Source organism: Lepidochelys kempii, chromosome 8, assembly GCF_965140265.1.
Source record: "Lepidochelys kempii isolate rLepKem1 chromosome 8, rLepKem1.hap2, whole genome shotgun sequence".
NCBI classification, from domain to species: Eukaryota; Metazoa; Chordata; order Testudines; family Cheloniidae; genus Lepidochelys; species Lepidochelys kempii.
The window spans coordinates 28,128,129-28,153,788 of NC_133263.1; the positions used below are offsets into that span (position 1 = coordinate 28,128,129).

Sequence of the window (25,660 nt, forward strand, 5' to 3'; positions counted from 1 at the left end):
GTACTTAGAGTTTAATTAAGTTGGGCCTAACTGGAGAGGAATATAAACTCAAGTTTTAGAGCTTAAGCCAACATCTAGCTGATGAGATCAAGCTATTTTCTTTGGAGGCAAGTTATTGCACAGCTTTTTACTGCAGGTTTTCTTGTACTTTTTGCTATATATACTTGTTTTGGCCAGTGTTGGATGCAGTGTATAGGAGTAGATGGCCCAATGGCTTGATCCAGTCTGGACATTCTTGTGTTCCTGTGGCGGTGCTGGGAGCATACAGCTCCCACTGAGTTCAGCTGGGGTTTTGGGTAACCAGTACTCCTGAAATCTGGGCCCTTTGCATCTATAGAATATTACTGAAGAACAGCTTCAAAAAACATCTGCTGTCTGATTTATTGAGGATACTTCTGGACTACTCTGATTATATTTAATTTAGTTCTGCATAACTTTGAGAAATTTCTAGTCCAAAGTCCTTTTAACTGAGGGACCAGACTTGCAAGTTTCTGGGTTGTCTTTTGTTTGCTCTTCAAAAGGGAAAAAAAAGTTAAGGTTCATATTGAATGGGTTTAAAGAGGGAAAACATCTGTTGTAGTTGTGAGCAGATTGTTAGCTTTTGGCTGAGTTCAGCTATGAGTGATCCTGTAGTTAAAAGTCTATATTGTAGTCAATTATAAATTATTATACAGTGTTTTGTAAAATATGCAGATAATTTTCATAGGCACAAATGTATAAATTTATAAAACAGTTTTTAAAAGGTAACAGAACTGTTTAGTTTTTCACTGCATGTTGTAGTCTGTTATAATAGTATGCCTAAGCTTATCTGAAGCTGAAGACCACTACCAGTGTCCATTACTTAACAGTGAAAATAGCAAAGTCTGATACAGAATAGAGACGATGATCTCTCAATTGAATAATCCACTCACTCCTTTAAAGTCTAGTTACTTTTTGCACTCTTCTGATTGGGGACACAAATAAAAAAAGTCCTCCATTAAATGTGTTTATTCCTGCTCCAAAACAGAAATTGTAGACTGTGTGTTTCAATTAAAAGGAGCCCTGCAGCAAAATGTGTTATTCACAGGTAGAGGCGAAGTGTATCATTACCTTGTAGGAACAGCAGTCAAGGTAATGAACAGCTAAGGACAATGGACAATGGAAAGTGAAGTATGTCAGGTCATGAAACTGTCAATAAAATCTGAGCACACTTACCATTAGAAGGTTGTATAAAATTGCAGGGATGTGGCTGATAGGTGGAAAAAGAGCAGAAATTTGTCTGATGGAAGTAGTAATTGTAAGTATGGTTTTGTGTTTTGCCATCATTAACAAAAGCCTTAAGGCAGCTGTTTTAGTGTTTAATTCCTTCTTGTCTATGAGACAAATAAACCCAAGTTTTCTGACTTGTATGACTTTTTTAACAGAAAACAAAAATAACTTGAAGGAGTTTGAGATCTGTGGGTTTCTCCCTGTCTTTCCTCTCAGCATATCCCTTATGGAAAAGCTTTATTCAGAATTATGTTGTATTGAGTTTGGGACTCAACAACAGTGTTACACACATGATTTGCATCCTTGTGAATATTGCACTGAGAATTGCTCCAAAGATAGAAAGATAGGCATTTATCTGAGAGCAGAACTGCAGAGCCGATGGGTGAAGGTAGGATAGCAGCAGAAACTGAGCGATAGGTACTGCTGATGGCATAAGGATAGAAAGAGAGAAAGGAGGGAGGTGTGGGGAGCAATTTATTTTGCCAGCCAAGAAGATGTTGTTTAGAAGATGAAGCTGGAGAAGTAGGGAAATTGGAGAAAATGGTAATAGAATAATAGATTCTAAACTTCAATGACTCAGTAGAGAATTCAGCTAAATATATCCTGAGAATACCTGTTTTAAGAATGTTGATCTTTATTGTTCCTGTGTGTTCTTTAGATTGCAAAAGTACCCACAGTGCGCAAGGAACTTTGCCAAACACAAATGAAGACATAGTTCCACTTTAAAAAAACATACATTTTTTTTTAAAAATCTCTTTTTCTCCCAAGTTGCCAGTAATCTTTACAAACACTACTGGCATGTAGACAATGTAAAGTTACTAATATATTTTGAAAAAAAAATTGCACATAAGTTCAGCATCTACCATGGATCGTATGTCAGTGGAACTAGAAAGTAGAAAAGAAAATAACTTTTCCAAATCCACATGAGTCTGTCTGTCTGAGTTTATACACATACATACATAAATATGACATATGATAGATGTATTAGTGAAAGTACAATTTGATAGTGCCACTTATTGGAAAAACTACAGAACTGAACTTTTTTTTCTGTTTTACATATTCCCAAGAAAGTATGAAAGCAGAAAGATAAGTAATAATTATTTGTCTGTTTGTAATTATGTCAAGATAACCGTAAATGGCGATTTTATGTTTGGATTGTTTGTATGACTATAAAGTGATCTACTTTAAAAAATTGCTACACAACATCAGAGATTCTGCAGTAATCTGCTATTCTAACTGTAAGGAAAAACTGAGGTATCCTATTGTTAACTTTTTAAATATCACTGTATTTTGGCTAATATTTCATGTCTGATTTTTTTGTATTATGCTGGTGTGATTATCTTTATTTTCATAGATTCATAGATACTAAGGTCAGAAGGGACCATTATGATCTTCTAGTCCAACCTCCTGCACAACGCAGGCCACAGAATCTCACCCACCCACTCCTGCAAAAAACCTCTCACCTATGTCTGAGCTATTGAAGTCCTCAAATCGTGGTTTTTAGACTTCAAGGAGCAGAGAATCCTCCAGCAAGTGACCCGTGCCCCATGCTACAGAAGAGGGCGAGAAACCTCCAGGGCTTCTTCCAGTCTGCCCTGGAGGAAAATTCCTCCCCGACCCCAAATATGGCGATCAGCTAAACCCTGAGCATATGGGCAAGATTCACCAGCCAGATACCCAGGAAAGAATTTTCTGTAGTAACTCAGATCCCACCCCATCTAACATTTTAATAGTTACACTTGTGTAAAACTGGCGGAGAAGCAGCCCCAGTAACTATAAAATCGATCACCTCTTTGGAAAAAGATGGCTATTTCAGTATAATAGAAGTTACTCTAACACAGAGTAGATGAATGCTTGGCACAATACCTATCACTCTTGAAATGCCTTTAGAAATAAATAGTGGCATGGCATCTTTTCAACGTGTTTTGTTGACTTGATGATTTGACTCTGCATTCTCCTGAAGGGGGAAACAAATAAACAAACAAAAAACCTACTTGTTTTCCTCCTCAAAAACTGACAAGGACTATTCAGCTGCTTTATAACTATGGGTAAAATTTTCAAAAGCACCTAAGTGACTTGGGAACCTAAGTCTCATTTTCAAAAGTGAATGAGGGCCAAATTACCAAAGGTATTGATGCAGATACATGCAGATACAGATTCATACAGATTTCAATGGGAATTAGGCGCCATTCTTGCTTGGACGCTTTTGAAAATCCCACTAGGAACCTATCTGCATGTTTATGGTCCTGTGTGCCTAAATCACTTATATAAATAATATATTCCTAACTGGAAATTTGGCCCTCATTCACTTTTGAAAATGAGACTTAGGTTCCCAAGTCACTTAGGTGCTTTTGAAAATTTTACCCATATATATATATAGCCCTATAGAGCATATTATATTATCAACTAAGGACAGGGGTTAAATTAAAGATCAGCTCTTTTTTGATTGCTTGATTTTTCCCTCATGGATATATATCTTGTCATGTCCCTGTATCAGACATTTTTGGTGTCTACTAATTTACCCCAATTAGAGACCTGTGCTGCTATGGGAAGAAAAATGCCTTGTAATGAGAACAGCTGCTCCTATTCTCCTTTGCCATTGGCGAATGACCTGCATAGTTTCGCTCTTTGATTATTCAGTCAGCAACAGCCTTTTCAGCTTTATATTTTCATTTTAGCCCTTGATAATACTTAGAGCTCATAACTTATAAAGCCCTTTGCAGACATTAACTAATTAATCCTTTCATCATTTCCAGTACAGTAAATTATTATCCCCATTTTACAGATGAGGAGTTGGAGGCAAAAAGGTTAATGGTGGTAAAGCTTTTGGGGAGGAAGAGCACTGTACTAGTGCTTAAGTGTCAGATTTGGGATTAGAAATTAGGAGTACTTGGCTCGCAGTTCTGGTCTGAACCATGAAAACCAAATCATATCCTCTCTTTCTCTGTTCAGAATTTTTCTTTTATTTTTTTAAAGAAATTCTGAAAAATATCCCTTATGCCATTTTGCAGCACTTTTTAAAACAAAATTATTCAGTTTCTTTCAATGAGAAAATCAATTGCAGGTATCAAGGTGCACGTACACAGACCTGACTCAGTACTCTTCATGACACCCATTCAGTTGTTAGCTTGAGACTTGAACTCCTCACATGTGTTTTAAAAGATGGCCTCCAATTTATTTTGTGGTACAAATTTTGCTCGTGTCAGTAGTAAGATCGCAGCAAGGGTCAAGTATGTGATCAATTTCTAGTTTCCATGTGTTATTACATGTCATTACTGGTGGCCCTACTACAGCCTTAGTTCTATTGGTGGCCCAAATTCTACCCTCTGCCAGGTGGCAACGAAGATAGCAATGTGGCTGTTTGGGCCCCCTGACCTGTAGATGGAAGAAAACAGTGGCGCCACTGCATTCTCTTCTCTGGCCCCACAGTAATGCTCCTACAGTTCCAAGATGGCAGGGCATGAGGGTGGGAAGGAAGAGAGGTGGGGACCAATACTCTGTATGGTGTGGTTCACATGGGTCCAAGCAGAAATCCATCCAGACGCTATTGCTGCTTCCATCAACAGGAATATTCTGTGGCTATAACCCTTCTTGCCCCAAACCACCTGCAGTGGATGCCTGGCAACAAAACGTCTGAGGAATCATGGTGATATGTGGTTGAGGGGAGCCAAGGGAAGTGTTTGAGAGTGTTCCTAGATCTGCAGGCTTAGGAGGTAGAAGTTTCTGCCAGTTTCATTGCGGGCAAGCGTACCCACAACCAGTTGGATGATCTGGAGGAACCTCTGACCTCAGAGCCCACAGAAACTATGCAGGTCATTCGCCTCTGACCTCAGAGCCTCGGAGGAAGTGCTGTCAAGAGTTAGCATGTGTCCCACTGTAATAAATTGCCTACAATCTTTACATTATGTCTAACAAAGTCAGCTTTTCCCCAAATAAAATATTTTGTGGGTATGTTCTATATGATGAAGAAAAATAAGGAAAACATGCAAAGAAAGCCCATGTCTGTTGTTTTGCAACATGACTTGCAGTCGTTTTTTTCACTTCGCAGGCCTTTTGTGGTGACTCTGTGTGCCTTTTTCTTTGCTCTTTTTACTCTACAGCCCATGTCTGAATGATATTATTTGCAGATATGACTTCTAATAGGGACTATGTGCAGATGGTTTGAAAATCACTCTCTAACCCACTGACCTGTCCCCCACCACCCACTCCTGCATGTTGGCCTACCTGCTACCTCCGTTGGATGTCTTGTCATCAGCTTAAACTGAATTTTGACAAAACAAAATTATTTATCTTCCTTCCCAAATATTGCCCACTTTCCTTTTTCTTCATTGCTGTCAACAACAACACCATCCTTCCCATTTATTAGATCCACATTTTAGGGGTTAATGTCTACTCTTGATCTCCTTTGCCCCACATGCCCAGGCCATATACAGATAGTGTTGTTTCTTTCCCCTCAGTCTCTCCTAGGTCCTTTTTTTCCCTTTCTATTCCCTCATACAAATGTAATGGTCAGGACCTCTCTATATTCTACTTTGACTATTGTAATATCCTCATCTCTGGCCTTTGCTCTCCCTTCAGCTGATGCAAAATACAGCTGCTAAAGACTTTTTTCTTGCCGGTTGCGTTTGCCTTGTCACTCCCCTCTTCAAAAATCCTTACACCAATTCCAATTTTGGAATTGCATTTCTTGTCCCCATCATCCATATGCTGTATAACTCTGCCGATCCCCACTTACATTCCCTTGTGGAGTTTCAAATTGCCCGCACCCCCACCTGTCCTCTGCTCTACTGGTATTCCCATTCATGTCTGCCAGTTTGTCAGCTTTTATACCATATTTTCCCCTATCCATAGAATGACTTCCCTGAGCTCATACGCAAAGCCTCTACTCTGTCCATGTTTAAATCTGTCTTAAAGGCCCATTTCTGTTGGTCACTTTCCTGTTTGTCACTTCCCTTTCACTAATCCCTAACTACATATTTGTCTGTCTTCAAGTTATGAGCTTCTCAGAGCAGCTACCATATCTTCATGAATATTTGGAAGATAGCACTTCATGGACAATACCATAAATAAATAATAAATAAGGATACAAGCTATATAGACTCCATGTTAGAGTTATTGCAAAGCTATTGTCCTGGAGGATAATGCATGTTTCCTTCAGGTTTTTCTTTTAAGACACAAGATCTAGAGGAAGGATAATTATGGTTTTGAAATACAAAAATGTATTACATTTCTTTGTAGAATTCTGATTTCCTGAAAGGATACCCTCTGCCCTGCCCTAAGTAACTAACTTTCATATTGTTTAATAAAATACAGAAAATATATATTAAAGTAAGAGAGTATATTGTACAGAAAAAAAAGGAGACATCTGTATCATTATGGCTGAGCCATGGGGCCAGCAGATGGCACTTCAACTTGAAAATAAAAGTGGTGCCAAAAACTAACCTCTAAATACACTTAAATTACATATCTTTGCTTAAAAATGGAATATTTCAGGAGAAAATGCTGATGACATTGAAGTAGGGAAGTGGCACTTATTTGTTCACACTCTAATTGAGTCTTTTATTGAAGTTGTCTTCTACAAAATGAACAACTATGGCTATAATTCTTCATACCTCTATAGAATATGGGATTGAAAGGAAAAGCTCTAGCCTTAATGGGATTTAAGGTATAATTTCCTGAAAGGAACTGCTCTTTTGTAGTGACCTAGCAGTTAGTTAAAATTAGGCATAATAATATCCACCAAAGTCTGCCTTGAAACACTTCTTCTGAAGTAGTACTTCTGATATTTTTTTATCAATTTATTTTTGAATCATGACCTGGATTTCTTATTTCAATTAAAAAGAAATTGAGCTTGGAGAACATGCCAACTCATTAACTGATTTTTTTGAATGATTGTTTAAATGACATATTGACGTATAACCAAATAATGCTCTGTTTCCCTTTAAAATTTGTGGAGATACTGTTATCTTGTAATACAGTACTAACATATGATTATATCTGCCATTAATGCAGTTAACAGTAGATGACAAATTTTATTAAGTTATTATGGGGCCTCATTCTCTTCTCACTTACACTGGTGAAAATCAGGAGTAGCTGCCTTGAAATCAAAAGGTTGTCTCCGGTGTAAATCTGGTGTAAGCTGGAAGAATCAAGCCTGATGTGTATTGATATAACAAATTATATTACAGGATATTTAAATGCTGCTTCCCACAGTGAACAGCTGGAAACCATTTTTAGCCTTCCTACTGAATGCAGAGCCACCTTTCCATTTACAAATTAAGGAACTGAACAATGTGCTTTTGGTATTGGCTTTTAGTGCGTTACCCCTCATATAAAATATATTAAAATGTGCCTTCATTGCTAGTAAGGAAAGCAACGACCATAACAAATTATTTCATATAAAAACACAAATTGTATTAATTATTTAGGTCAAGACTGTTTCATTCACAAAGTGTGAAGCTGAATACAGTTTAAGCTGAAGAAATGAAACTGCTCAGTCCATGTGGCTGAATTGCTTCCAGCCTAACTCCCCGGGTTCCCTGTACCACTGGTGACCTCTCCATTACAGTCCCTCCAGGGAACATTGGCACTCTGATTCCAGTTCCACTGATCATGATACAAAGAGAGTTAGTTAGTAATCTGCCCTGACTAAGGAGTAGCATGCTATCGGGAGTTGTCAGAGGGTATGTCTACACTGCAGTTAAAAACGCTCGACTGACCTATGCCTGCTGACTCAGGCTCACAGGACTGAGCTAAGGGGCTGCTTAATTGCAATGTAGATGTTCAGGCTTGGGCTGCAGCCCGGGGTCTAGGACCCTGTGAGGTGGAAGCGTCCCAGAGCTTGGACTGCAGCTTGAAACTGAATGTCTACACTGCAATTAAACAGCCCCTTATCCCAGTTCCGCGAGCCCAAGTCAGCTGGCATGGGCCAGTCGAGGGGTTTGAATTACAGTGTAGATATACCCTGAGAGTCACAATGTTATCCCAGTTCCCCTTTGTGGCAGGAGTCAAGTCACCGTCTACTGGTCTGGCTCTACCAGTAGCAGATTACTTTCCCTGCTTCACTAGCCAGCCAAAGCTCTTCCTACTCCCGAGACCCTCTCTTCCTCTTCTGCTGCCTTGACCCCCATCTCCAGAGGGGGAATAGCAGCTCTGCAGTATCTTCTCTCCCCCCAGCTGTGCTGATAACTAATGTGGCTACCTGGTGCAGGGTAGGAAGGGGAAGCCTAACATCTCTTTAGTCCCTTGTGCAGGTACCTGACAATCTTGCCTTTAAGAAATTAATTAATTTTAGAGTTCTGTTTTAAAAACAGATATTTGAGGACTGCATATTAAGATTGCGAGAAGATAATGAATTGAACTCTTAGTAATCTTGGTTTTATAAAATAAAAATAGTAAGTTAATATGTATTATGCATGACACAAATGCAACACAACAAACGACAATATAGTTTGTTAATACAGTAATATAGCCAGAAAGTAATTCATTTATCTTTAAAGTACTGCACACTAAGGAGCAAATATTATAGAATATCACAGAATAAACATTACCATTTTAACAAGTGTAGTTCCTACATAATTATAATAGTCTACATGTGAACATTTGCATTTCTGATAAGAGCAAATGGTGGAAAAATCAGAGCCTTGAGCAAAGATCTGTGAGACTAAAATGCTGATGACAGTCTGTCACCAGCATTTTATTCTAAGGATTCTTCAGAAATAGAATAATTCTGTATATATTATTTAGAAAACTTATGATCAGTGCACATTAGGTCAGATTTTCAAATGCAGGTGCATGTAATAGCATGCAGACAGTTGTGCATATTGAAATTTAGTGAACAAACACACAATGTGCACATGAAAATTTGATATTTACCCTAGCACATGATTGTCTTACCAGCAGCTGCAGTATCTGAATCTGGCCCATGCAACTCTTGTCTGGAATAAGGTGATATAAAGTGTATTTGTCAAAAGACCATAGATTTTCTATACCTGAAATTTAGAGTATAATTGCTTTTAGGCAACTCTGACCTTTGGAAATGGTTGGACTTTCTATCTATGACTCCTTTCAGTTAGTGAAGGCTACCCTGCCACAGGGAGCAGTGTCGGTGTCCTCACTGGTTGCACTTCTGCCCAGGCCTGTGTATGAGTATTTGAACTATTCCAGCTAGGTGTGGGAATCTAAAGTTAAAGATATTTATCCTCATTTAGGGTCTGATCCAAAGCTCAGTGAAATCAATAGGAGCTTTGGGTCAACTCCTTAAGCTCTTTGAGCTATGCAGCTGTTGACTGTTTTCTGTGTTTTGTAAAGGCCATATGCCTTTATGATATATGACTGTTAAAATATCTGAAAACTGTATGCTATTAAGCTGTGCCTAATGCAGAACAGTAGGAAGTGATGCTGGCATGCAAAAACAAACAAACTCAGCCTTTGCCAAATGAGGTACAGTTCAAAACCCAGATATGTGCCCTGTTTTTATTCGGTTAATGACCTCACAACCCAGTACATAATATTATGGTCTTGGATCCACATACTGAGCAGGCTGTTTGGTGCTGCATATGGAACAAGTGATTGTACTAAATGAATAGGCAAAACAGAGTTAGTGAGATGTTCATTGGCAAGCTCCGCATCTGAAATCCCTGCAAAGGAAAGGATGTCTTTGGATCACAATCCCCTAGTTGCCTTCATCCCCAAAGTCCCACATAGCAGCAGATGTGGCAGCTGCAATCTGGAATAAATGTGTGCCATACTGCCCTGGGTGTGCTTGAACACTGAAAACTTGCTGTAAATTAGTATAGTGTTTTTCCAATAAATAAGACTGTATCATGCTCAAATTATGGATACAGGGCCTGGTACATACCAGTTTTATGCCAAAATCAGAGTGTAAAAAAGCAAACCTATAATGGAAAATGAGTTACAACATCAAGAGATCCATCTCTGAGTGGAAAGATGGGGTCAGGAGCTATCAGGTCAAATCTCCCCCAGTCTCCCAATGTGGTGTGGGAGAAAGATTACAAAGGAGGTAGGAAAGATTGGACAGTTGGTTCTCTGTTCACTTTCAATTTTAGGTGGATCAGAAGTTTTTCCACCAGGTCTGCACAAAAAAAAAAAAAAACAGTTTCCCCACAACTCCCCCTTCTTCCCCAACTAGGGTTGCCCATTTTGGTTGGATGTATGCCTGGAGATTTAATCACATGACATAATCTTTAATTAAAGATTAATCCAGGCCAATCCTGGAGGGTTAGCAACCATATCCCCAACAAAACCAGAGACTTTTAAAAGCAGGTCCGTTATCCTGAGAGAGGAAGGAAGTAGGGGGATGTGTTTCTTGGGAATCTCTAGACAAAATGACCTGAAATTTGCACTACAAGCTCCATTTTGTGCCCTTTGTTGGCATAGTCATTTTCAGGTGAATCTGTACATGCATGTGGATTTTTGAACACTTTGTAAAACCCTTTATGTTGAACCTTAACTATGGTGCAGCAATGGTGCCACTCCATAATACCTTTAGTTATTTCGGGTCCTGATTATAATTCATTGAAGTCATTAGGAATCTGTCCACTGAATTCAGTGGTCTTTGGCTCATAAAGTTCTTCATAAGTCAGTCCATTACCTCAAAAACTACTCAGTTTTTGTTGTCTTTCTCAGAACTCCCTCAAAGTCACCACTAGGTTTCTGTCATTGGCTTTTACATCCATGGGGAAAGGGGACAAGATTTTCCTAATATTGCAACCTCTCTTGATACTGCACACCCAGACTCCAGTGGGACTGCTTCTGTCGGAAAGGTTTTGAAGAATACTCTTCAAAATACTGCTCATAATTCTGTTTTATCAGATTCAGATAGTTGCCTCGATTTATCAATAATATAGAAAAGAAAAAAGCAAAACTTTAGAAAGCTTTATGAGTAAATCTGACACTTGTAAAGTATTAAGTGTCACTGTGCTTATGTTCTGGAGAAATCCATTCATTTTGAGCTTGCTTTTTTATTCTTTAATTTTCTTTTTTGTTGCACTGCTACAATATAACCAAGCGCTTGTGTTCAGAATTTTATGGCTGTAAAAAGCTCATTATTATTATTATTATTTTATTATTATTCATTAGCAAAAAGTCTATTTAATTTACATTCACTAATCTCCCACTCTAACACTCTCATATCTTTTGCCAGCTAAAAGGAAAAAATAGTTCATATTTTTTTTAAGTTCAGCCCAAAGTTCATAAACTTAATTTCCATTATGTGACGTGATGGTTAGTTGAGGATGAAGGTGTCTTGGAAGTTTTTCCAGCATTGTCTGTGATTTTATAGTTTTGTCTATATCACTTTCATTTATTAACATTTGTAATATAATTATTGCTTTATCTTTTCCTTGAAATGTTTGTATTTTATACAGCAATAATTTATGTGGATTACTTAAGACTGCGATTCCATATATTTAATGTAAAGTTTATAACATGTTCAAATAAGGGTTTGTTTCTGAGAGAGCTGATTTTAATATACTGGGGTTTTTTGGTAAATATTGTATCAAATCAGATTTTATATATATATATATATATATATATATATAAACACAGACAAAAACTACATTAAAAGAACATTATTAAGGTTGCAAAATCAATAACTCAAAAGTTGGAAATGCCAAAATTAAGATTTTTTTCTTTGAATACATGGCCGTGTAGATTCTACTAACGGTGTGCATGTACCTCATGCACATGAAGCCAGATTTTTTGGCTTCCAGTGTCCATTGGGGCTGCACATGGGATCTTAGCCTCCACATTGTTCCACATGAGGACACGAAAGATGGGGCAGCTGGGACCTCCTTCAGTTGTCTCTTACTGCCCAGGGCAGTGAGATAGAACCTAGCTGGTCTCCAATCTGCTAGACCTTTCCTCAAGCTATACTTCTCCGATACTTCTGAGAATCCTCAGAACAGCCTAGTATTCTTTAATTTAATCACCTAATCTGTTCTAGCACTTGATGGCTCAAACATAGCTGATCATACCCCTCCTTGTACAGCGACCTAGAAATGGCAGATTCTACACCTACAGGCTTTAAAGCCTTGTCCATCCTTTGAAGGATTAATTCCTCTGGAAGATGGGCACAGCTGATGCCTGTTCTGCTTGAGAGTATCCCGTATCTTGAGCAGGTGCTGAGTCTGCCTATTCTCTATTAAAATCAAGACTCATTAGTGTATAAATAGAGGGAAAATCAGTGGGACAGGTTTTCAGCTACAATGTGGTTCACATTTTCTTGGCCATCATGGCGATGATGCTAGGGAATTTTTTCATCAAGCCACCAGAGTGGCTTGTTTTTCACTTGTACTGGAATTTTACAATTGTGGTACTTTAAGGTTAGGGAAGAATTGCTCCCTTGTCATGTACTGACTTTATTTCCTTCCTCTGATGCATCCTGCTAAATTCAGCTACTGAATATTAGTTCTGCCCCTTTGATGGGGTTATTGCAGAAAGCAAGAGGTGCTGGGCAACTTTGCATTTGATGTTGATTTCTGCAAAGCTGTGGTCAAAAGCTTTTAAACCCAAACCTCTCCCTGAGATCTTTTTTGGCATTATGAGATGTGTCAATGGCAATGTTCTTTTATTTTATTTTTTAATTCAAACTTGTTTAATTATAATTTGTTGTATTCACAACAAACATTTGAATTGTGAAAATGACCTTAGCATAAATTTGTAATATGGCTCTAAACCAAATGGATGTTTTCCCATTTACTTGAAAGGTTTTCCACTATTTGGAAAGATATTCATTCATCATTTGTCATTAAGTACTTGATAAATTAAAAGACACAATAAAAGTGATCTCATCTAAAGGTTTGAAAAATACCTAACATCAGCTACAGATCCGTGGTAAATTTATCCTAATAGAAGAAACACAATGCCTCAGAAATAATAGTTTATATTACTGTTAAACGAGTGAAAATATTCCACTGAAAAAAATCATTTTTAAGCATTCTAGAATTAGTTGTTTAAGTTTCCCACTGTGATTTAATTAATCTTTAAAACGAACAAATAGCCTTTTTCCCCCTTTTTAGGTGCTTTTGTTTATTTTTAAAGGCCACTAGAGGGTAGATATTTCTTAAACCTCCTTTTAAGGTAGAAATTAAAAAAAAACATGTAAAAATAAAATTGTACATGTTAAAATTTAGAGAGGCATTTTGGACTTAAAAGTAAAGTTCTGATTTTTTTTAACCTACTATGGTTAAACCCTTATGATAACTATGATGCAAAGATGAGAGAGAAAACAAGGTGTGTGTTCTATTTTTTCCCAGTTTGTTTACTATGTGTAGTCATTTTAACTGTTTCCCCAGTATAATTGGTCATAGTCAGTCCTCTTTTGTTTGTATGGGTCTTTCCCACATTAACTAGAGGGAGGTGGTAAAGGGAAGGAAAACAATTGTAAGACCACAAAAACTTTCACTGTGGCTCAGGGCAGATGTAGAATCAGAAAGTTTTTTAACTTTTATTTTAAGTTGACTAATTTTAAAGTTTATCATGTCCCTTTAATCTTTCATAAAGACATGTTATGTCTTTATTTCCAAATTATTGTATGATGAAAGGTTGAACTTGTCTATTGTAATATGCATTTTAATGAAAAATGTAATAGATGATTTGTGCAATGTTTCCAATACAAGTGTAAATGACAAATAGCCAGAATTTACAACTCCTTTTAAGGGCTAACTCCTGATCCAGCTTATCATAGCAAGGGAAGGAGGCAAACTGAAAGATGCCCTGCCCAGCAGGAGTCCTTTCCCAGGGAAGGCAACTTTCTTTGTGGTGGGTGTGGGAGCATGCTGTGCAGGGCACTTTGCTGGTACACTGAGCAGGAACACAGCATACTCTGGCTATCACTGGCTTCTGAAGGCATAATACTCACCTGCTGGCTGGGAGGATGGTTGGACATTTTCCCCACAATCTTGAAGATGAGTTTCAAGAGCTAGTACATAAGACAAGTCTCCCCCTTAGCTCTTTCTTGAGCACTATGAAGAGATCAGTATGCACATCCCACCACCCAACTTGCAGACCAGTCCATCTTCAGACAGAATTTAACCATAAGTAAGTTGCTTTTGTTTACTTGTGGCACCTTAGAAAAGAAGCTCTTGAGGAATTCCACCATGATTTCAACAATTTCCATCCCACCATCAACCTCAGCCTGGTCCAGTCCACACAAGAGATCCACTTCCTGGACACTACAGTGCTAATAAACGATGGTCACATAAACACCACCCTATACCGGAAACCTACTGACCGCTATTCCTACCTACATGCCTTCAGCTTTCACCCTGACCACACCACACGATCCATTGTCTACAGCCAACCTCTGCGATACAACCGCATTTGCTCCAACCCCTCAGACAGAGACAACCACCTACAAGATCTCTATCAAGCATTCTTACAACTACAGTACCCACCTGCAGAAGTGAAGAAACAGATTGATAGAGCCAGGAGAGTTCCCAGAAGTCACCTACTACAGGACAGGCCTAACAAAGAAAATAACAGAATGCCACTAGCCGTCACCTTCAGCCGCCAACTAAAACCCCTCCAAAGCATTATTAAGGATCTACAACCTATCCTAAAGGATGACCCAACACTCTCACAAATCTTGGGAGACAGGCCAGTCCTTGCCTACAGACAGCCCCCCAACCTGAAGCAAATACTCACCAGCAACCACATACCACACAACAGAACCACTAACCCAGGAACCTATCCTTGCAACAAAGCCCGTTGCCAACTGTGCCCACATATCTATTCAGGGGACACCATCACAGGGCCTAATAACGTCAGCCACACTATCAGAGGTTCGTTCACCTGCACATCCACCAATGTGATATATGCCATCATGTGCCAGCAATGCCCCTCTGCCATGTACATTGGTCAAACTGGACAGTCTCTACGTAAAAGAATAAATGGACACAAATCAGATGTCAAGAATTATAACATTCATAAACCAGTCGGAGAACACTTCAATCTCTCTGGTCACGCGATTACAGACATGAAAGTTGCGATATTACAACAAAAAAACTTTAAATGCAGACTCTAGCGAGAGACTGTTGAATTGGAATTAATTTGCAAAGTGGATACTATTAACTTAGGCTTGAATAGAGACTGGGAGTGGCTAAGTCATTATGCAAGGTAACCTATTTCCCCTTGTTTTTTCCTCCCCCCCCCCCCGCCCCCAGACGTTCTTGTTAAACCCTAGATTTGTGCTGGAAATGGCCCAACTTGATCATCATTGTAAGGAGAGTGATCACTTTAGATAAGCTATTACCAGCAGGAGAGTGGGGTGGGGGGAGGTATTTTTTCATGCTTTGTGTGTATAAAAAGATCTTCTACACTTTCCACAGTATGCATCCGATGAAGCGAGCTGTAGCTCACGAAAGCTTATGCTCAAATAAATTGGTTAGTCTCTAAGGTGCCACAAGTACTCCTTTTCTTTTTGCGAATACAGACTTACACGGCTGTTACTCTGAAACTTGTTTTTGTTTTGTTCTCAATAGATATATCAATCCCAATTCATAATTGATATAACCAGATGTAGTTGCTATGGCCATCTGTTTCCAAATTCAGCAGTGACCTAAATGGTGGTGTGCCCACAAGTGTGGTGTAAAAAGATTGGAAAGTGAGTGTAAGGCCTGGTCTACACTATGAGTTTGTCGGATTTAGCAGCATTAAATCGAATTAACCCTGCACCCATCCACACAATGAAGGCTTTTTTTTTTTTACATAAAACCTATTTCTGTTCTTCTCCCCAATGAGGGGATTAGCGCTGAAATCGACATTGCCCTTTCAAATTAGGGTTAGTGTGGACGCAATTCGAAGGTATTGGCCTCCGGTAGCTATCCCACAGTGCACCATTGTGACAGCTCTGGACAGCACTCTGAACTCGGATGCACTGGCCAGGTGTACAGGAAAAGCCCTGGGAACTTTTGAATCTCATTTCCTGTTTGGCCAGGCGAGCTGATCACCACAGGTGACCATGCAATCCCAGACTTGAACAACAGCTCCAGCATGGACCGAACGGGAGGTACTGGATCTGATCGCTGTATGGGGAGAGGAATCCGTGCTATCAGAACTACTTTCCAAAAGATGAAATCTCAAGACATTTCAAAAAATCTCCGAGGCCATGCGGGACAGAGGCTACACCAGGGACGCAACACAGTGCCGCATGAAACTTAAGGAGCTCAAACAAGCATACCAGAAAACCAAAGAATCAAACAGACGCTCCAGGACAGAGTCCCAGACATGCCGTTTCTATGCTGAGCTGCATGCAATTCTAGGGGGGGCTGCCACCACTACCCAACCCCTGTCCGTGGACTCTGATGATGGGGTACTCTCTGTCATGCCTGAGGATTTTGCAGATAGGGAAGATGATGAGGAGGAGGACGAGCTTGAGGGAGCACACAGCACATCGTTCTCCCCCGACAGTGGTTTTTTTATCATCATGACTGAAATACCTTCCCAACCCAAAGAAGCCGGAGAAGGGACCTCTGGTGAGTGACCCTTTTAAAATATAATACGTGTTATAAAAGCAAGAATTTTTTAATGATTAAGTAGCCCTGAGGACTTTGAATGCATTCATGGCCAGTAGAGCTACTGGAAAAGTCTATTAACGTGTCTGGGGATGGAGCGGAAATCCTCCAGGGACATTTCCATGAAGCTCTCCTGGAGGTACTCTAAAAGCCTTTGCAGAGGTTTCTGGGAAGAGCAGCCTTATTCCGTCCTCCATGGTAGGACACTTTATCATGCCATGCTAGTAGCAAGTAACCTGGTATCATTGCATGACAAAGCCTGGCAGCATATGGTCCCGGTGTTTGCTGGCATTCAAGCAACATCCGTTCTTTATCTCTCTGTCTTATCCTCAGGAGAGTGATATCATTCATGGTAACCTGGTTGAAATAGGGGAATTTAATTAAGGGGACATTCAGAGGTGGCCGTTCCTACTGAGCTGTTTGCCTGTGGCTAAAAAGAAATCCTCCCCGCAGTTAGCCACGTGCGGGCGGGGGGAGGGGAGGGATTGGTGCTAAGCTGTTCGTGTTTGGCTAGCAGGGATCTTCCCTGATACCAGCCATGTGGTGGGGGGAGGGGTAAAGTGATCATCCCAGAGAATTGGATGGTGAGGGGGAGGGGTTAGTTTGGTTTCTGCTGCTGTACGTTAACAGGAAAACCGCAGCACTAAATGGCCAACTCAACGTGCTTTGCTTGGTATGGGAGAGGAGGGCGTTGCTGTTATGAAGGTTGCAGAAGCCGAAAGACTATGGCTTACCATGGCCGTTTGCAAGCCGAATTCTGTTGCCCGTCACTGCGTGTGTGATCTCTAACACCAAAGCCGCAGGCACTCAATATAAGATGCAAAATGTGACCTTGTACCAAAATCACATGTGCTATGTAATGTGAATAGTGGTGTTCACCGTGAAAGAATATAGCCATTGTTCTGTAAAATGTATCTTTTTAAATATTTCACTCCCTTTTTTTCCTCCAGCAGCTGCAAATGTTTCAAGCCTTCCTCCTCCGTCCCAAAGTCTATCTCAGATAAGGTGGCGAAAAAATGCATGCGCGATGAAATGTTCTCTGAGCTCATGCAGTCATCCGGCACTGACAGAGCTCAGCAGAATGCGTGGAGGGACACAGTAGGAGAGTACAGGAAAGTGACTGATGAACATGAGGAGAGGTGGTGGCAGGAAGATCAGAGGAGGCAGGAGGCATGAGGCAATGCTGGGGCTGCTGCAGGATCAAACAGACAAGCTCCGGCATCTTGTGACGGTTCATGAATGGCAGCAGGATCACAGACTGCCGCTGCAGCCCCTGTTTAAGCGCCCTCCCTCCTCCCCAAGTTCCATAGCCTCCTCACCCAGACGCCCAAGAATGCTGGGGGGGGAGGCTCCTGGGCACCCAACCACTCCACCCCCGTGGACAGCCCAAACAACAGAAGGCTGTCATTCAAGAAATTTTAAAGTGTCCTTTTCCTTCCCTCTTACTGTCCTCCCACACCCCACCCAGGCTACCTTGTGAGTTATCGCCATATTTTTATAATCAATTAATAAAGAATACATGTTTTTTAAACGATAGTGACTTTATTTCCTTTGCAAGCAAGCTGTGATCGAAGGGGGGAGGGTGAGTGGCTTACAGGAAATTTAGAGGCAACCAAGGGGGCGGGTTTTCATCAAGGAGAAACAAACAGAAGTGTCACACAGTACCTTGGCCAGTCATGAAACTGGTTTTCAAATCTTCTCTGATGTGCAGTGCTTCCTGCTGTGCTCTTCTAACCACCCTGGTGTCTGGCTGCACATATTCAGCGGCCAGGTGATTTGCCTCAACCTCCCACCCCGCCATAAATGTCTCCCCCTTACTCTCACAGAGATTGTGGAGCACATAGCAAGCAGCAATAACAATGGGAATATTGGTCTCGCTGAGGTCTGACCGAGTCAGTAAACTGTGCCAGCAACCCTTTAAACGTCCAAATGCACACTCTACCACCATTCTGCACTTGCTCAGCCTATAGTTGAACAGCTCCTTACTACTGTCCAGGGTGCCTGTGTACGGCTTCATGAGCCAGGGCATTAAGGGGTAGGCTGGGTCCCCAAGGATAACTATAGGCATTTCAACGTCCCCAACAGTCATTCTCTGGTCTGGGAAGTAAATCCCTTCCTGCAGCCATTTAAACAGACCAGAGTTCCTGAAGACATGAGCATCATGAAACTTTCTCAGCCATCCCACATTGATGTTGGTGAAACGTCCCTTGTGATCCACCAGTGCTTGCAGCACCATTGAAAAGTACCCCTTGCAGTTTATGTACTGGCTGCCCTGGTGGTCCGGTCCCAAGATAGGGATATGCATTCCGTCTATAGCCCCACCACAGTTAGGGAATCCCATTGCAGCAAAGCCATCTAGTATGACCTGCACATTTCCCAGAGTCACTACCTTTGATAGCAGCAGCTCAATGATTGCGTTGGCTACTTGCATCACAGCAACCCCCACAGTAGATTTGCCCACTCCAAATTGATTACCAACTGACCGGTGGCTGTCTGCTGTTGCAAGCTTCTGCAGGGCTATTCCCACTTGCTTTTCAACTGTGAGGGCTGCTCTCATCTTGGTATTCTTGTGCTTCAGGGCAGGGGAAAGCAAGTCAAAGTTCCATGAAAGTGCCCTTACGCATGCGAAAGTTTCGGAGCCACTGGGAATCGTCCCAAACCTGCAACACTATGCGGTCCCACCACTCTGTGCTTGTTTCCCAGACCCAAAATCAGTGTTCCACAGCATGAGCCTGCCCCAGTAACACCATGATCTCCAAATTGCTGGGGACTGCAGTTTCAGAGAAATCTGTGTTCATGTCCTCCTCACCACGCTGCCGTTGCCTCCTCACCTGTTTTTTCAGGTGCTGGTTCTGCATAAACTGCACGATAATGTGCGAGGTGTTTACAATGGTCATAACTGCTGTGCTGAGTTCAACGGGCTCCATGCTTGCTGTGCTTTGGCGTCTGCTCGGACAATCCAGGAAAAGGGTGCGAAATGATTGTCTGCTGTTGCTTTCACAGAGGGAGGGAGGGTTGACTGACGACATTTACCGATAACCACCCGTGACAAATTTTTGGCCCCATCAGGCATTGGGAGCTCAGCGCAGAATTCCAGTGGGCAGCGGGGACTGCGGGAACTGTGGGATAGCTACCCACAGTGCACTGCTCAGAATGTCGACGCTTGCCACGGTACTGTGAACGCACACCGCCGAATTAATGTGCTTAGTGTGGATGGATGCACTCGACTTTATACAATCCGTTCCCAAAAATCGACTTCTGTAACATCGGAGTACTTTCGTAGTGTAGACATGGCCTAAGTGATATTATTGACACTGTTTTGCCATTCAGTGGATGTGCAAACTAAGTGTAACTTACACAGGTGAAATGAGGGATAAGCAGAATCGCACTGAACAGGATGATATACAAAATATAAGAGAAGGCAGGGGTTGAGGGCACCTACTTATTCATCTGTCTTCTTACACCCACCTCTTGTTAGCTTTTGTTACAAACTTCCCTTTCACCCCCTCAGCATGGAAGTTACACCTATTCAGACCTACTTATGCTCACACCAACTTAAACCACCATTTATATCACATCTGAATTAGATTCATTTTTACAATGACAAGGTGGGTAAAGTGGTATCTTTTATTGGACCAATAAAAGATATTGCCTCACCCACCTTGTCTCTCTAATATCCTGGGACCAACACAGCTTCAGTGATACTCATTCTGAGAATATCCTTTGGTGTGATCAGGTAATTAGTGCACCTTAAAACCGTCCAAGATTCCATGTAGGATTAATGTATAACCATAGTTTGCTCTCTAAGCAATCTGTAATAATTTGATATTTTATGGAGAGCAATAGACCTAAAATACAATTGTGTCTGCACATTTCCAGTGAGCTCCTGTTCAATAGTGCCTGGTACATCAGAAAGCTTCTGTTTTAACCAGCAGCAAATTCCATTTGTTTCATTAAAAGTAAACTGACAATATTAACTATACAATATGTTAATGTAGCATTGCTTTTTGACAGCAGTCATAACAATTGAAAACAGCTGTGTCTTTTATATAATGATACTATATGTACCTGTGTTACAATACTCCTTTGTTAGACTTAGAGACATGAGCTGAAATCCTGGCCCCAATGAAAGCAATGGGAGTTTTGCCATGGACTTCAGTATGGCCCATGGTGGTTTATTTTCCTGCTCTTACTGATTTGAGACTCTTTGGACTTCTGCTGTTTGAACTCGTTAGGCAGAATGACCAGTCACTGGCTTCCAGTTGTTTTCTTATCAGTGAACATCTGCATTCCCACTGCAGGTTGGCTCCTGTGTTTTCTTCATTTCATCTTCTGACTGGACTCCTAACAGAGCAATCCGTTGGCCAGATAGGCAGAAACCTGTTATGACTGTGCCCAAATGACTCCTTCTACCACCCCACCCCCCAAATTGTGGTTTCAGGGTAATGAAAAATCCAACTGAAGAAAATGTGGGAGTCTTCTTTTAGAGAAAGGGGTGCAGGGTAAGAAAACAATCTTGGACACCACTGATTGGTATCTTTGTCTAGTAGTTCTGGGCAGCAAAAGAATATCCACTGGCCTAAACTATCTAACGTTTCATTGCAGAACCCTGATCTGCAGGGATGGGAAATCTCTCTTTCTTTGCTTAGGGAACAGATTGTGAAAGCTACGGGCACTGAATTTTTTAAAATCTATATTTATGGTATTTTGTGATTTTTCTCTGAACTTTATACATTTTTCTTTCTTCCAGACAGTTACTTCTTGCTTTTTATTGCTAAACAAATTTGGAGCTCTGTCAGTTTGTGTGGAGTGGACATCACCTACAAAGCCTGTTGAATAGCGTGTTGAAGGTCCACCACCTTGGTGAGTGGAATCATAGTTACAATTTTATGTGGTGTTCTGATTCAGGTTGTGTTTGTATTGTTGACCAAAGTGCTTCAATGCAGGCTTTAAAAATGCCTTTCCAGATTTCTGCAGGAAAGTGCTTTTTGAGGAAAAAAGCAATTTGTCCTAGCATTTTCCTTTATAGAAATCTGCTTCAATCTCTTCCAGCCCAATTGAACCACTTCAGAATGCTTTACAAAGAGAAGCCTGCCCTTTCTCTACCTGCATGGATTTTGCTTTTGTTTGAGTTGCCTATCCTGAAAGAAAGACCTGTATCAAATGGGGCTTTTAGGAATTGGTTGTTGTTGTTGTTAAAAGAAATGGTTCCTTGTTCAAGATGGACCATTTATTCAGAATCCTAGAGCAGTAAAGATTGTTTAGCCAGTCAAAGCAATTGGCTGACTGCATACTCCTAATGTTTTAAATCTGCATATAATATAAAGTGCAAAGGAAAGATAAATGAGGGAAAAAATCCTGTGAATTGTTCGTTCTTTCATGGTCCTCCAACTGCCAGCCAGAATGCTCACAAGACACCCTATAATTTAATTATGTTATACATACCCTCTGGGAATTCATATAATTATATACTCTAGCACACTACCCTAGTATGTCCAGTAGAGAAAAGCAGGCTGTCTTTTTTAGGAGCGGCTCAAGAGGAGAAAGGAAATATAATCCCTTGAGTTGATGATTCCCCTAGAAAAGTTAAAACAAATTTAAAATGAAATAAATCATTCTGAGCTCTGTACCCTTCCACAGTCCTTAATTCTACTGTATACAAATTTTGAGCTATATCTGGCAATCCTTATTCAAGCCAAATTGCCATTAAATTCAGTGCATGTTCTGATTAAATAAGGATGGCTAGATTTGGCCCCTTTATTAAAAATATTTAATTGAATTTGGTTTAGTATTAAATTTCAGCTGTATAAATATCTTTCAAACCAGGCACTAGATACCTTTTGGGCCTGATTTTCAGAGGTGCTGAGCACTAGACTCCAGTTGAAGTCTCAGTGGACTGGAAGGGTTCAATGCTTCTGAAAAATCAAGCCCTTCTTCAGCATTCTATTTGTTACAGTGGCTCCTTTCCCACAAGCCATGCAACTTCTTGGCACTACGAACTGACAACTTCTTCCTTATTTCCTGACTGGGTAACTTAATTTTCCTGCAATTTATTATAGCATTAAGGTCACTGCTATGAAATTATAATTACACTGCTCCTAAATTTGCAACATTTATATTTGTTTTTATATAAAAGTTGATATATATATAATACAGAGAAATTACGTGAAAGCTAACTGAAAACAAACTAAAAATATATATGTAAAACAAACTCCTTTTAAAGAGAAGAAAATCTGGTATTTTGCAAATCTAAGTATTGTTGTAGTAATTATTTATTATATTTATAAACACACCTGTCACCTTCATATATAAATATGAATTTTATTTGGTCATCCTAAGGATCATGGAAAGCTAAGAAAAATGTGTTTGAGCTGAGATTGACTTTAGTGCCCCACACTCTTTAATAATCTTCTGCTTCCTTCCACTGATATGAAGTAACCCAAAGTAGGTATAAACTAAATCCTGGAAGAGATATTTTTCTTCCAGGCAGGCTTGGAGATCCTTGCTCATAGGCAAAGGTTGTTTAATGGAAATGTTGACTGGTTAGACCTCAGTGATGCTCAAGAGGAATAGAAAACACAAATATCTTCTCTACCAAATGTACAAGGATTTTTTTAGTGACAGTTTCCACTTTGCTCCCATATCTAGTGGTAATGCTCCTTGAAACCATTTTGAGGCTATTTCCTTCTAAATTGCAAGAGAGTTGCTGCCAATGACAGCTGACCCTCATATCAGCCTGAATGTGTTTGCCCAGTTTCTGAGGGATCTCTTCAATGGGAGTTGCCAGTCACTCCAACAATGCTTGGATTTAATTCCATGGTGTAATTTGTGTAAGGAGAATATAGCTTTCCTAAGTCATCTCTTTATATCTGTGCCTTAAATTCACACTCAGTCCTCCAGTGGCTGCCCTAACAGGCTGATTAAGCACCAATCCTTTTGCCAAAATGCATGGACTTTATATTCCTCCATCCCTCCTCTGCTCTTGTTATCTTGAATCAGGACAGCTTGTTTGTTTTTTTTCTGTTCTTTATATATTCCAGTTTCAACCTTATACCTGAGTTGTTCTCAACGTTTCTTCCCAATTTCATATTATGTCATGTTGCTGTTTTCAGGCTCCAGTTTTATCATTTTAGGGGAGGTCTTTAGAAGGCCCTGTTTTTCCTTCCTTGCACTGCCACGTACCTTCTTTAGAGTCCCTTGTTTTTGCCCACTGTCTTTTCCTTGTTCTAACTGTCAGGGCAGGTCCCAAAAGTGTATGTCAGAGAGGAATAGTCTCTCTTAGTTTATGTCTAAAACCCCAGTTCTCTGGACCCTGCCATGTCTGCAATGTTTGTCGTTGTACAATCCATCTACTTTTTATTTATTTTATTTTTTAATCAGTTTAATATTTTCTGATTTATTCTGTGCTAAATGTTAAGTAAAGCATCCTGTAGGCACTTGACTTTAATATATAATTGCAACAGAATGACGTCAGTTGAGTTACACCATGATTGTATTTGGTAAGATGTATATTTTAATTTATTTTACATGAGAAAGGAGCCCTATGCTCATGGTACTTTAAGACTTAGGGTTTGATTTTCCACTGCTGTATATTTTGTGTAATATTTTTATTTGTGCAGAGTGAATGTAAGATTCTATCATCCAAGTGTGTGGAGAACTCTGAAATGATTGTGTTTTACCCCTACTTTGTATAAGATGAGGTGTAGTATTGATTTTAAAAAATATATTATTTGTTCTTACTTTTGTCATGGTGTACGGCTTTGTCTTTTGTTGGCTTTTTTGACATATATCCCCTAAATATCTAACATTAATCTTTCAAAAATGCAAACAATATACTTTTTTTTAAGTTTTCTGTTAGTCGTTTTTTAAGAAATGATTTCATTACTTTTAATGGATTTTTTAAATTTTTATCTATTTTTTGCTTTTAAACTGAAAAACAACAATTAGAAGCTACTGAAAAGCTGTCAGCACTGTGAGCACTGGAATCACAAAACCAATATAACTTCTCCTCATTGTCTATTTCTTTATTTACTATTTTAGCAGTAGGTGCAAGGAAAGTTCTGTTCTATGCAATAGTTAAAACTGTTAATTATAAAGTTGTCCAAAGTTGTTTGAATATTATTCTCCCATGCATTTATCACTTTTTCTTGCAGTCATCCCTGATCATTTGTAATATAAGTGCAAATTTATTTTGATGGAGTACTGAATAAATATAACATTGGCCTTAATAAAACAGCAACTTTATGTAATTTTCTAGCATCCATAGAGTAGGGCAGAAGAACAAGAATAAATATGCAGTTACAATGAGCCATGATGTGAATAATCTAGACCAATCTAGAATTAGGACAGCTATCCAGAGGGATCAGATATTTTGAAAAGCATAGTTCCCTAAACTATATTTGAATGAATCAACTTATTTCTGTAAGTGTTAACATTAAAGATATGGGACCTTAACTTTTGTACTCCAGTCTTCTTTGATGTTGGTGATTTTGATGTTACTGGGAAGAATTGTGTTTCTCCTGCCAACTAATGTTGTCCCATCAGAACATAGCAGTTTGTGCATTCATAGACTTGGCTGAACTCTGCCAAATTGGCAGAAATAAGATAAACCATTTTGCAACTGCGTTTAGTAAGGTAGGATCTGAATTGAAGGACGTGGATGAAACCCAACTGGTCTCATGTCCTACCTGCATAGCTAAGAGAGAATTCTTTTAAAAAAATGTTTCATAGGACTCCAAGAGATTTATGAAAGATTACAGAATTCAACCAGTACAGTAGCTCGAGGGTGGTAAAGAAGAGGTCAGCCAAATCTCCTAACATCTTTCATGGACTTACTCCAGAAATCAGTTGTCCTAAGCATTTGAAAGCTGTGAAGG

The 25,660-nt window shown here is 39.8% G+C and overlaps 1 protein-coding gene across 8 annotated transcripts in view; it reads left to right on the top strand.

Moving 5' to 3' along the window:
• Positions 1-25,660, top strand: part of TENM2 (teneurin transmembrane protein 2) — a 1,082,027-nt gene that overhangs the window by 71,578 nt on the left and 984,789 nt on the right. For 7 of the 8 annotated variants that reach the window (XM_073355925.1, XM_073355927.1, XM_073355928.1 and 4 more), the window contains exon 2: positions 21,535-21,647. The gene's annotated coding sequence lies outside the window, so the exon portion shown is untranslated. The remainder of the gene's footprint in view (positions 1-21,534; positions 21,648-25,660) is intronic. The other variant, XM_073355926.1, reaches the window with a different exon arrangement.